We start from the raw sequence: 14,768 nt of genomic DNA on the forward strand, positions 1-14,768 counted from the left end.
ATGTTAAGGTTTAAACGTTCCTTTTGTCAGGCTTCAGTAATAATTATGTAATTTAGTTTTGGCATTTTGGATTATAGAAGTTGTTATGTAATGTTGGTTTGACATATATATATATATATATATATATATATATATATATATATATATATATATATATATATATATAGGTTCAGGATCCTTTGAGAACCACTAATATAATGAGAACCGAGAGAACCCTTACTAAATCATTATCAAATCTTGTTCCGAACGTTTTGATGGATCATTTAACCTTAGTTTAGTTTATTCAAACACATTTTTAGTATAGCTAAACAAAATTTATCGATTTTATTAACAAAATATAAACTTAATGTACAAAAATACAATTAGGTATACTAAAATGGCTATAAATGCACGAAAACGAATACTAGGTGCATGGAAATTGTTACTTGCATGAAAATTATTACTAAGTGCATGAAAATACGAGGCTCTAGGTGCACGAAAACGATTTCTAGGTGCATGAAAATTGTTAGATACATAAAAATGAGTAGTAGGTGCATGAATATTAATAAAATGTTTCTCATCTTGATTTCTGTCAATAATTTATACTTTTTTGACCAAGAAATATGTTATCTAGTAATATAATTCTATGCCGAATCCAAATATGTCGTTAAATTTTAGAAAAAAAAATCCATAAGGTGGAGTTCTCACAGTTCTCACTATGTAGATGGTTCTCACCGGATCCCAAATCTATATATATATTATATTTTGGTTTGACTTTCACAACCAATGTTCTTTCATTTCCCAATTTTAATTAGTTTTGATCTGTATTCATCAAGTTGTGTTATGCTCTTCACCATTGTTTTGCAACATAATCTATTGTGAAATGTTGCAATCTATCTTCATTATAAACATGTGATTTGTACAATAGTTTTTCTTTCAACTGTCTTTTCAATATCCCTCAAATCATTGATAGATATGGGGCGAAAGAGTGTTGCAGCCAAGAAAAAAGTGCTACTAAAAGGATGTCGGTCAGTCAAAGATTATTTCCCACCAAAATTGAAAGCTGCAACAACTGATGCTATTGACCCAAGTAATTTGAGTAAGAAAATCAGTATAGTGTTGCACATTCATGAAAAAACAATATCCTTATCAGTGCATGAAGTAACGTTGCACATGCATGAAAGAAAAATATATGTACATTAAAAAACCTTACACATGCATGAACTAATCAACTTTAATTTTGACAGCCTCACATAATGCAGCCTCACCTTAGAATGAGAAATAAGGGAAAGGGTTGAGGGCTGGATTAGGCGGACCCGCGATAGCGATCCACCTAATCCAACCCTCAACCCTTTCCCGTCCCGTTCTAGGATACCCGGCAACATATGTTTATTAAAGAACCGTGTACATGCATGACAAAGCACAATATGTACATTAAACAGTCTTCTACATGTATGAAAAATAAGGGGAAGGGTTAAGGGTTGGATTAGGCGAATCCGCGGTAGCGGTCTGTCTAATCCAACCCTCAACCCTTTCCCGTCCCGTTTTTGGATACCCGACCCCTCTAAATTTTATCCCGTCCCCAAAAAAGGGTTCACTCGGCTCCTCTAGGGTGTCTTTTGGTCTCGCGGCCGATAGAGTGAGAAGAGAAAGGGTTGAGGGTTGGATTAGGCAAATCCGCGGTAGCGGTCCGCCTAAACCAACCCTCAACCCTTTCTCGTCGCGTTTTAGGATACCCGGCCCCTCTACATTTAATCCCGTCTCCAAAAAAGGGTTCACTCGGCTCCTCTAGGGTGTCTTTTGGTCTCACGGCCGATAGAGTGAGAAGGGAAAGGGTTGAGGGTTGGATTAGGCGGATCCGCGATAGCAGTCCGCCTAATCCAACCCTCAATCCTTTCCCATCCCGTTTTAGGATACCCGGCCCCTCTACATTTAATCCCATCCCCAAACAAGGGTTCACTCGGCCCCTCTAGGGTGTCTTTTGGTCTCGCGGCTGATAGAGTGAGAAGGGAAAGGGTTGAGGGTTGGATTAGGCGGATCCGCGGTAGCGGTCCGCCTAATCCAACCCTCAACCCTTTCCCGTCCCGTTCTAGGATACCCGGCAACGTATGTTTATTAAACAACCTTGTACATGTATGGCAAAGCACTATATGTGCATTAAAATTTTACATCAGTTACTAGGTTATTTGATGCTAATTCTGTTCTGAAACCCTGATGAACTTTTCCATTTTAGGTGCACTGGTGAAACATTAATGCATTAAAAACTTCTGCATTTCACCTAATTGATGTTGTTTAATATTTGACAGATGATAAGGATGTCTTATCAGAAACAGTTGACAACGAAGCTTCTAAACCAGAAACAGCTGACAAGGAAGCTACTAAAACACAAACGGTTGTTCCGCGTCGAGTGAGTCCTCGTACTAAAAGACCAGTTGATGAGGATGTCTTATCGAAAGATGTTCAACCATCTACCAAAAAAAGGAGAGTGTCGAGCTCAGGTAAGAATGATGCTAGCAGCAATCCTAGTAGGAAAGGAACACCACATAGGAAGCGTAATAAAGATTATGATACACTAGTAACTAGAATGAGTCTTTCTTTGATAATTAATTTTATCAACTCGAACCCGTCTGAGAAGCAAATTGAAGCTATTCAGAGCATGGGTTTTGTAGAGTTGTTAAAACTTTAATCGGAAGAAATCCATGGCCATTTGGCTAGATGGATTGTGGAGTCCTTCAATCCATTCACTTGTTCGTTGATGAATGGGGATTTGACTATCACAGATAAGGATGTCTACCTTGTCACGGGAATTCCTATGGGGCCATTAGATATCAATCCAGTTGGGAGGTACTGTAACGAAGAGAGTTATTCAGAGGCTGTCCGGAGATTTAAGGAGCAATTTATGACCTCAGATATTACCAAGAAGGTTTTACTAGAGAAGATGATTCAGCAGCGGGATGGTGGAGACGATTTTAAGAGGAATTTCCTCCGTATACATTATTTCTATTCTGTTGATGGGGGTAGCTAGTGATTATCCCAGCACTCGTATATTAAGCTGCCTGTCCGATCTGTACGATGTACCTAAATATAATTGGTGCAAGTTTACACAAGTCAACATGATTGAAAATGTCATTTCCTGGAAAAAGGCAACAGCTAAAGACCCTGATACGTCCTTTAAGGGGCCAATTCTCATTTTTTGTTTTATCTACTTGGATAGAGTCGTTTTCAAGACAAGAACGGTCGATCGATCATTCCCTTTGTTAGCCAATTGGTCTGACGAACGTATCAGAGAGAGGGTGAAGATGGAAAAATATGAGGCAAATGGTTTTGGAGAGAGGCGTGTAGAAGACATATTTGTTTATAAAGCACCCGTGTCTAAAACTGACAAACGGGTTGATGATGCAGTGACGACAAAGGGAAAGGAAAAGGTTGAGGGTGATGCATTGATGACAAAGGGAAAGGAAAAGGTTGAGGGTGCTGGAGTGACGACAAGGGGAAAGGGAAAGGTTGAGGATACTGAAGAAGGAGGTCCCGTTGATAAGAAAACAACAGATTGTATCAAGTTTTTAGCGGGAACTGTTGTTACTCTTGCAGACAGTTATGGTTCATTCTCAATGGCAATCATGCAAGCAAAGTTTGTTGTTCCTGGTATGGAAGCAGTTACCAAAATGTCCACTTTGGCAGATTCGTTATTTGAAGGTTCTCACTTTCACAGCAAAGTAAAGAAGAATCCGAGATGGAGGAAGAGGAGAGAAAGGACAAGGAGAAACATGACCATGAAATGCAGGAAGAGGAGAGAAAGGATGAGGGTAAAGTGGATGATAAATTTGAGAAGGATAAGGAGAAAGATGACCATGAAATGAAGGAAGATGTGAGAAAGGATGAGGGTAAAGTGGAGGAGGGGAAGAAGTATGGGGATTATATGGACTCTGATGAGTTTTACAACGATCCCAACATCTTGGTTGATTTAGAGGAGATTCTGAATAGTGCATATAACCGTGTTGGTGAGGCATTTAAAGAACACCAAGTTACGAAGGAAAAGATGGACAATGAACTCATGGAGGGACCATCTTTCAGTCTCTTCCACGGTGAGGATGCGTTATATACATCTCAAGAGTTCCACGAAGCACAGAGGTCTGGTGATATGCGTCATATGGACGTTACCCATGTGAGCACGTCAACCTCACCTTTCATTTCATCCCCTCCCTGTGCAACCACGTCAGCTACACCTTCAATTCCATCACCTCCTTGTGGAAGCACTTCCGCTGCACCTTCCATTCACTCCTCTCCCTGTGCAAGCACATCAGCTGCACCTTCCACCACATCCCCTCCCCGTGCAAGTACGCTAGCTACACCTTCTAATCCATCCCCTGTATCACCAATACTTATCTCGTCCCAACTGCCATTGAATGAATCTCCAATTATGCCTTCTTCTCCGCTAGTAGAACTGTCCCCAACCGTCCCCTCCCAGACTCGGAAATGTAAGAGGAAAGTTGAGTTATCTGACGTTTTTCGTTCACCTTTTTTCATAAGAAATGTGAATGTGATGGTTGCCTTGAGTCAGTCTGAAAAACTGATTGGTGACTATGCATTCGCTGCTGACTTAGATAAAGGGTATGTATTAGTCTATTAATTTTGCTTTTTTTTTTCTTATTCGGTATATGTATTATATTTTCTTTCTATAACACTAAGGTTTTATTTTTGTAGCGAGGTTCTGTTCAACCGTGGGGGCAAGATTCTTACACGATATGATATGCAGACCTTGCTATTTGGTGGTAACGTTAACATCGACGTGACCAGTGTGTGGTGTGATTATCTGAATAATGGAAACAGGTTAAGAAATCGTAGATCAATTTCCCATCTCTTTCTCACTGAAACAACCGATGTAAGTTTTAAATTTAAATTTTGTTGGTCTAAGTTATCAACTTGTAGCTTTTTATTCTCTAATATGGGTCACCTGATTGAAACAACAGATAGCCTCATTGGATATCAACTATAGAGACGTGAAATTGGTAAGTTGTTCAAAATTTGAAAAGTTTTCAAAATACATAATTAAATAATATTCAAATCCAACTAATCATTGTTTGACAGGGTTTTTTCCCTGTTGTTGCACCCAACCCACTTCTTCATTGTTTTGATGTTGATTATAACTTGTATGAAGTTATACACCCGTGTGATCAAGCTTGTATTTATTTTAATGTCAATGTTCAATACGTGGTATGTTTTCACACCGTTTGGCAATAAGTCTGTTAAATGGCTGATTTAATTCTTACATAACGAACTTATTTGTTTGGCATTGTCTTTTGTCTAACAGAAGAAACAATTAAGTGCAAAGCTTTCTTCCATGATTCCAAAGCTGCAGGCTACATATTTTTTAGTAGCCAAAGAGTATGTTCCGAATAAAAGTTTCTCTGTCGAGCGTGATACTGGAATCTACATGATGCGACATATGGAGAAGTACAATGAGAATAAGTGTCGATATACTTTAAAGCTGCTCAACAACGTAAGTCTCCATTATTTAAGTCAAATTTTTAGTTGGTGTTTCTATATTTTCTGATGACAGTAGCCATCAAGATGCATGGATTAGCTTTGTTCTTTCATGAATCAGCCTTGTATGTGTATTAAATATGTAGGTTCTGCTGTTGATTTCACTTTATGTTATTGTTCAGAGAACTGATGTGAAGCGTTACATTGTGAGGGTTTGCAATGAAATTTTGACTTGGAAAGACAACACTGTGAACGATCAAGTGACGTCTAAAACAAAAGCTTACAAGAATGGCTATGAGATTCGGTAATCAGAAATATTTTACCAACAATGCTTCTCATTAGTATATGATGACTCCTGGTTTATTAAAAGTGTGCTATGATTATTTAATTGTTCTGCGTTTTTCCTTTTTCTCCCCAGGAATGAAGTTCCACGAGACTTGTCCTATACAGATGAACACTTGATGAATTTTATTAGGACAAATGAGGCAAATAAGTAGTAAGTTATCACTGACCATATAACATCTTTTTAAGTTCGGTTTGTCCACTTTGCTGTTCTGTGTGAATCTAATTACAATATGTGCATTATTAGTGACATTGTTGTAGACACTCCATGGCTGCAAGTAACCCAAGAAGTAATGTCGACTTTGTTTCAAGGAAAATGGCTCATGGATATGGTAATTGACCTTGTTGGTCTTCGTTTAACACTTGAAAGACCAAATCTTATGTACTTTACGATAATAATCAAGGTATTCATATTCATCCTTAGTAACCGCTAATGTTTCTACTTGGAATTACCAACATTTTTTACAAATTTTCTCAACTTTCAGGATGTTGTCTCTAAAAACAGTTTTCGAAGTTAGTACATTAAGCTTCAGTACTTGCCCAAAAGTCTAACCAAAGATAAACTGGTAATTATCCTGTCACTTTTTTATTTTATTGTATCGACGGAATTTACTACTTGCCCAAGAAAGAACTTAATTCATTATCCTGTCAAACCTGAATCTGTTTGTATATTATCTGTTTTCATTTCCCTATGTGCGTTTTTGCAGGCTTTCTTTCCTTACTGTGTCGACCGTCAACATTAGTTTTCTTGCGTGTCTGACTTTGTTAAAAAGACCAACTTTATACTTGACTCAAGTTTGCCTAGGCGTCCTGACGGAAGATGTAAATTTTTAGTTGAAACGGTATGATTATATCCGTATGCCTTAGGGGTTTGTTACCTCAAGTTTGTCTTGGTTTTCCTTCGCTTTTATATTATTGTGTTTTTCTTTTTTTAGTTTTTGTTTTTTTAGTTATTTCCTGCTTTGAGGATTATTGCAAGAGACTTTCCAGAATACAAAAGGCTGTTGCAGATAAACAATTTTCCGTTTATGATTGTGGATGTGCCTCGACAAAAGAAAGGGTACCTCACATGTTTAAATTATACTCTACTCGTATTAATATTTTCGATGGGATACATACCATTTTAAAGGGTTTAATAAATTTCATTATTTTAAAAGGTATTCTTGCAGAGTCTATTTGCTAAAGTGGCTAGAAAACTTGAGTTGTCAATCATTATGGTCCGATAAGACTTGTTACGAGGTAATGATGTTTAAACCAAGTTATATTAGTCAAACATTATTCGGCATATTTTATTGCAACACTTTCAATATTGTTGTCAAATATATATGCAGAATTTGGATGAATATGGTGAGAGTTTGATTGTAGATCTTATCAGATGGGAGGAAAACAAGAGAATAGTAATATCAAGATCTTTCGAATGCTTTATCTAATTTTGTTTCTATTATTTCCCCATCTTTTAACTGCAAGACTTTCAATATTGATGTCAAGTGACTTAAACATAACAATATTTCCCTACCTTTTTTTTTGTAGGATTATAACTAGGTGTTATTTTTAAACACTTGAGTTGTGTGCTTAGCAAACGGAGTGGCAGAGAACCTTCTAATTGTCGTTTGTTGATTCCTTGATTTGGGCAGGCATTAGTTTGTAGGTGGAGTAAATTTGTAGGTTACATATGTGTAAGTACTCTAAGTAACTTTTGTGTGTATGAAACACCCTTCTATGTGCATGAGAAGGCGTGGTGTTGTTGTAAAACTCGCCTTCAAAAGTTACTCAACCAAAACAATATTTATAACTTCACAAACTACTCTTAGTAAAGAGGCAAGTAAAGGTCGGATCCCAAGGGATGGGTATTGATGTAGGATTTTCAATTGTAAATGGTCGTGTCTTAGGGTGTCACAATTTGGGGTTGAGATAGGAGATCAATTAAAACTAATCAACAATAAAAACAAAGCAAGGTAGATAAAATGAAGGTGTAAACAATTGATTAAAAGCATTATGGTATCATGGGTTCATAGGGGAATACAAGGGAGTTGATCATACAAATATGTTCTCAAATTATAAGCAAGCAATTATTGTTGTGATGGGATCGAGTTAGTGTATATCTTACAATCCCTAAGAAGGTTTGGGTCCCGGAGCCGAATCGATTAGATTGTACAACACCTACAAGTCGACTTAGTCCTTCCTATTCAACATTATGCATGGTCTAATGAGACTTGAGTTGATTAATGTCTTACAAGTCTCATTGAAAAGATAGGTAATGGGTAAAAAATGCAAGGATTCATAGGCTCGCATTTCATCAAACATAACATGTGCATAAGTTGAAATCACAACAAGCAAGCAAATAAATTATGTGAACATATTAGATTAAGCATGAATCATTCCCCATGTTGGTTTCCCCTAATTACCCATTAACCCTAGCTAAGAAAACTACTCACTCATGATCAAGTTTAATATGTTAACAAGGTTGTCAATCACATTAACAAGGCAAAACATGATGAATGAATGAAAATGATTAACAATAATTAAAGTAAGGATTAAGAGAATTATACCTATGGAGATTCCAAAATAATAATGTAAAAAATAATAGAAGTACTTGATGATTGATGGAAGGTTGTCAATCTCCCAATAAACCTAAATGATCTTCTAATTATCCAAAATAAATGATGAACAATAGAGAAATTAAGGAAAGATTAAGTATTGAGATTTGTATTAAGACTAGATTAAGAGTTGATTACAAGATTAAGATGAGATTACTAATTAATTACAACTTGATCAAGAGAGTATTAAGATTGCTTTTCAATCTAGGTGGTACAAAGGGGTATTTATACTAAAGATTAGGTACAAAGATTAAGGTTACTAAGGGCTTAAATGGCTATGATGACCCTTAAGAAAAGTTGAGGAAGTGCTCCTCTCCAAGGAGATGCGCATCTCCGTTTTTCTAGTCCCCCATAGATATGCTCGTCCCGAGCGGCTTGGAAGCTGGCACGGTGGTTTCTGTCAGGAGATCCGAGCGGATCATTAGGGGAGACGCTTGGATCATAGGGCTTCAAGACGAGCGTCTTAAGCTCGGGACGCTCGGGTTGTTGTGCAGGGAGACGCCCGGATTGCTTGCAATCCGCTCGGATCCTGGGTCAGACACTTCTCTTTTTTTCAATCCTCAACAATCCGCGGGGATCTTGTTGGGGATGCAAGGATCCTTTCATCATTGACCAATCTACTTTATTATCTACATAGGCCTTCTAGTATCGTCTTCCCTTTGATGCTTGGTCATTAGATGCGATCAATTTAGCTCCATTTCGCCATGTAAATGCAAGATTGGCACTCCTCTCCTACCAAGGAAACAAAACCTCAAAGAATATGCAAAATGGGAAACTAAAGATAGTAAATGACCCAACTATGCACTATAAAGCATAGGAACGAGGCTAATTCGAGGACTAAATGTGCTCAAATATGAGTCACATCAAACATCCCCAAACCGAACCTTTGCTTGTCCCGAGTAAAGAGGTGACAAAAACTAGGACCCTTATTCGAACTAACCTACTAATATAGCCGATGTGAGATAATTAGCGGGTCTCACTCCGCCCCTTCAACTCACAACAAGACAACCATGAGGTAGGATGCCTTCTTGCAAGGCAAGGTGGGGCTTGCCAAAATGGCGATACATCCAAGCATTAAAGCACACAAAACAAGTAATGGATGCATCTACAAAAATAAATAGCCACTTTCCTCATCTAAGTGGCGGAAATTATCTAAAGGGGAAGCAATCTAAGGGTACACATTCCATCATAGATATGGTTTCTTCAAACTACTAAGCCTAGAAGGATACCAATAAATCACATCCAAGTTGTGTCAAGCTAGGGTATCTTTGTCCTCAATCGTTAAATGCTTTCGTCAAGAGTGGACTCCCTATGGTGTTAGAAACACTGGAGGATCGCAGAATTCCCCTTCTTGCCTAGACAAGAAGAAGGGGCGTCCCCTCTCTACCATGCACAAAAGTGGATACGATGGAAAAGGGATCAATAGAACTTGAGTTTCATATGGGAGTTTGCTTTTTGTTGTTGTTTTTCCCCCCGATTTCTTGCATTTGACATTTTGAGAACATTTCTTATTTGCCATTTCTTTGATGTTTGGCAATTTCAACACTTGACAATTTCAACTTTTTGCACTTCTTTTTGAACATTTTCAAAGCTGCCCCATTTGTAGTGACGGTGCTTATTTTTGAAGCATAGGAGTTTTCATTTTTGTTACTCCTCTTTTCTTTTGATGCATTTGCAAACTTTTTGACTTTTCATTTCAATTCTTGAACTCAAATTTTGAACAATTTTTGTGCCCATTCCTTTTGATGACAAAATGTGGTAGAATATGGATGATGGTTGCATGGTTTCAAGGTTCACCTTGGAATAAACGGTAGCCAAGGAGTTATCACACTGCAAGGTACTCTTGACTAGGCCTTAATCCATGGGTCAAAGGATACTAGCATGACACATCCTAGGGTGTTTTACAAGTATTCTAACAAACAAAGTCTTAAGAAGATAAAGTATCTACAAGGGCCTTATATACACTTGTCAAGCTTCCCAAATAGATGCTTTCACAAATTTTTTCCTAAATGCAACTATATGCCATGATGCAACTAGCATTTATACAACCTAATGCATATGCTTCTACCAACTAATATGCCAAATAATCTAAATGCAATCCTATAATCACATTTTTTGTACCGCATCAAACAAAATAAAGCCACATAGTCATTAACAAAAAGAGGAAAAAGGAAATTGGAAAGATCATACCATGCGGTCTTCAATATCCTCATGTCTCGGATGTGGCGTAGTCAATCAATGTGAAAAAGGATGAACAAACACAATATATATACAAGACTACACTATAAAGGAAATGAACATGTTTTTGGGATTTTGCATTTTTCAAATTTTTATGGTTTTTATGTTTATGAATAGAGAGACATATTTTTGTTTTTTTCAAAATTTTTTAATTTTTATCATTTTTGTTTAAAAAGTCATGTTAGAATTTCCCATCCCCACACTAGTATGGGCATTGTCCTCAATGGCCAATACGATAGGAAATTATGCAAACTATATGAAAATGCATGATTCCTAAGTGAAAACTATATGACATATATATATATATATATACAAAAGTGAATGCAAACTAAGCTATGCTATTGCATTAATTTTTGTTTGGTTGGAGAGCATAATTTAAATTAACTCCCAATGCATATGCATAAACTTCCCCAAACCAAAATAGACATTATTTCTAATGTCAAAAATTGGGAAAGTTCATGCATAAGAGTGATATGCATGAAACTAGAATTGTCATTTTGGATTTTACATGGTGGGAACAATGAAAATACTCATGATCAAGAATAAAAATATATGAAAACAAGAATAATGAACAAAGCTAAGGGAGGTGTAGGAAACTCACAAAGTATTGTGGCATCCTCCCAAGAGCTTGCTAATCCTCAATCATCGCCCATGGCGACGTCACTATCATCTCCATCATCATCACCAACTTCCTCACTAGCATCGTCATCCTCATCTACATCCATAGACCCGGAGGCTTCACCACTTTCACTTGAGCTTTCTTCTTCTTCACTTCCCTCTTCTTCTTCTCTACCACTCTCAACAACAACCTCCTCATCACCCATGCTAGCATCCCTAGGAGCATTAGGAAAGAAAACTTCCCTATCCGCCCAACTAGGCAAATGACATGATGGGTCAAGAAGTCCTTGCCTAGCTAGGTGTAAGAGGGGCAGATATTGAGCTCTATATGTATTGACTCGGTCTTCATGGGCTTGCTTATTCATTTCTTGCATCAAAAGAGTCAAGTAATCATTCCCCACCGTAACATTTTCGGGTCGAAATTCATGGTAGGTGAACGGGTAAGGTGGAGTGATAATAAAGGAGGAGGGCTCGGCAATGGCCTCCCTATGGTGTTGCATTATGGACTCGGCTTTCTTGGAGAGTGGGAGAAGATAGTGTGGGCTACGGACATTGAGCCGATAAATTTTGTTCGGTAGAATGAAGGACTTGGCATCTTTTGTAAGCCACTCAAATTTGTTGTCAAGTGTGTCATTCTTGACCCAATGGAATTTGTGAACCATAGTGGCTAGATCAATGAGTTGGCCTCCTTTAACCGGTTTATAAGTACCGTCTTTGTTGAAATCCCGGTTGAAGTATTTTGCCAACCAAGTTACCAATCCCCTATTTATTATAAAGGCCGCACCTTCCTTGCCATGATCGATATTAAGACACCTTTCGATCAAAAGTTGAAGAATATTGTACTTCGTGGTGAACTTTCTATCAACATTCAAGGTTGACTCGAGATAGATAAAATCAAGTTCGGTGAAGTGGTTTGTTCCCTTCCTAGCAATAAGAGTATTTCCCACTACCTTGTGCCACACCCTTATGCCCGGGTGATGAACATAAAGGGCACGACATTCATGGAAGGACTCGAATTTCCTTCCGGTAATAGCTTTCCACAAAGGGCGGGATCATATTTTATTGAAGGTTTCTTCACATAAGTTGAGTCATTATCAAGACCGAAAACTTTGCCAAACTCATTAAAGGACATCTTTCTATCCACATTCTCAAGGCGGAATTCAATATTCGTTCGAGTCTCCACCTTAGTAACTTTCAATGAACTTAGAAATTCCAAGGTGAGGGAGGGGTAGGTCAACTCTTGTATATTAAACAATGTAAGCAACCCCATAGACTCCAAGAAGTTCTTGGTCCTTTCAAGGACACCCAATTTGGTCAAGGCATCTTGGCAAATAAACTTGGTGGGTAAAATCGATTTCTTAGCAAGAGACACAAAAATTTTCCTATGAGAATCGGATGTGAAAGTTACCTCCGGATGTTTTTCTAGTTTCTCAATAAGAGGGATAGAAGGAGTAGCTTCCACCATAAGAATAGGAGTTTCTTGAATTTCCATTCTTGCTTGTTGAACCACCAAAGCTTTTGAGGCTTGAAGTGCTTGTTGCCTTTTGGAAAGGTTTGGTTTTGTAGGTGCCTTGCTTCCATCTTTGGTCCTAGCCATTGTTCTTCTCCTTGTATGTATCAACAACCAAAAATTTGCTTGAATTCTTGTGTAATCGTCAAGTTTCAATAAAACACAAATCGATTTAGGATTTTTGAATTTTGCCTTGTATCCTAGAAAATCGATTCAAACTTTGAGGATTTTGAATGTTTGAATGACTTTTTGTTGATAAAGGAGTGATTTGTTTGAGTTTTGAGGGAGTTTGGAATTGATTTGGGTGAATTTGGTTGAGAAAATTGATTTTTATGGATGGAGGGATTGAGGGTTTTGGGGTTTTTGGAGGTGTGTTTGTGTTTTGAATGGGTGAAATGAATTGGGAAAGGGGGGTTTTAATCCCGTAATTTTGAATTTCAGCAGGGGAGACGAGCGTCTGCAGGTCGGGACGCTCGGATTCTTTATTAGCCAGTTTGAGAAATTGCAATCCGTGCTGAGACGAGCGTCTTCAGCAGGAGACGAGCGTCTTTCTGAAGGGAGACGAGTGGATTCTTTTGAGGACGCTCGGATTCTTGGTCAGGGAGAAATCCCAGATTTTAATAGAAGCAGGACGAGCGGATCCTCACTGAGACGAGCGGATTCCTTTAGGAGACGCTCGGATCTTCAGACAGAGAAAAAATTTCCTTTCCAACTCTCTCAGGACGAGCGTTTTTCTCACAGGACGCTCGGATTACAGCCAAGACGAGCGGATTTCTCATGAGACGCTCGGATTGCCCTTGTGCCTCACGGATTCAGTTCCACCCGTGGGTATTTCATAACCCAAGTCATTCCGTCTTCGTTCCTTTGGTCTTCATTGTGGGGGCACTATGAAGGCTTAGATAGCCTAGGCAATTGCTATCCCCACACTATGACACTGTTTGGTAAATGGCATATTGACCAATTTTTAGCATATTCAAGGATTTTAGCATGTTTGACCAATCAATATGCTAATTTTAGTGTTTGGTAAACAACATATTGAAACAACATATTTGGGGTCAATATCTGTTTTACAATATGCTGCTTATCCCAGCATATTGTAAAATTGGAAATTTTTCTCCATTTTACAAAGAAAACTAACAATTTAGTAACCGTAGTCTGCCAATTACCAAACACTCAAATTAATTCTGCTAATTATAATATGCTAGTCAAACCTTCTGATAAAATATACCATTTATAATCTGTTTTTGCAATCTGCTTATACTGAAATTAATCCGCTGTTTACCAAACAGGGCCTATGTCAAAACACTACATATCAATAAACATATAAGTCCCTCCCTCACTTTCTCTCAAAATGATAATCTTGATCAAAGCATAAAAATATAAATCCAAAATTGACAAAAATGCAATACAATAAGTAAAATGCAAGTTAAGGGGTTAGAATATTTACAAATGGTGGTTTAGGGAGGACTCCACCAAACTCTCATTCATGTATGAGATGTCAAGGAGGCATAGCCAAGGTGTTGTTGATGTTGCTCAACACCTTGAAGAAGTAGTCGAAGGCTTGTTTATTGTCATTATAAAAATCTTCAATAGACTTTTGCACATTGTGTTCTTCATTGTGGTGGCTTGAGTGGAAATGGTCACCAAAGCCTTGGTCTTGGGTCATAGCATTACCAATATAAGGATTGAATAATCCTTCAAACTCATCATCCCATAAACCGCATACTTCATTAGCTTGTTCCCCGATAGTATCATGAGTTGATGAAAACAACTCCTCTTCCTTATTGTCATTATGGCCAATGAGGCCTTCTTCTTCTCTTGTCATGAGTGGTGGTGAGCTATTCAAGCTCTCATTCTTGTTGAAACATTTTTGCTCTTTGGATGGAGCATCTTGGAGATTATCCACTTTCTTCTCCCATATGGGTGTTGATTCTTTACCCATAGCTTGTTCTTTGCATTGAGATGCCAACTTCTTCCTATCACTTTCTCGACTATAATGA

Source organism: Silene latifolia, chromosome X, assembly GCF_048544455.1.
Source record: "Silene latifolia isolate original U9 population chromosome X, ASM4854445v1, whole genome shotgun sequence".
Lineage (NCBI taxonomy): Eukaryota > Viridiplantae > Streptophyta > Magnoliopsida > Caryophyllales > Caryophyllaceae > Silene > Silene latifolia.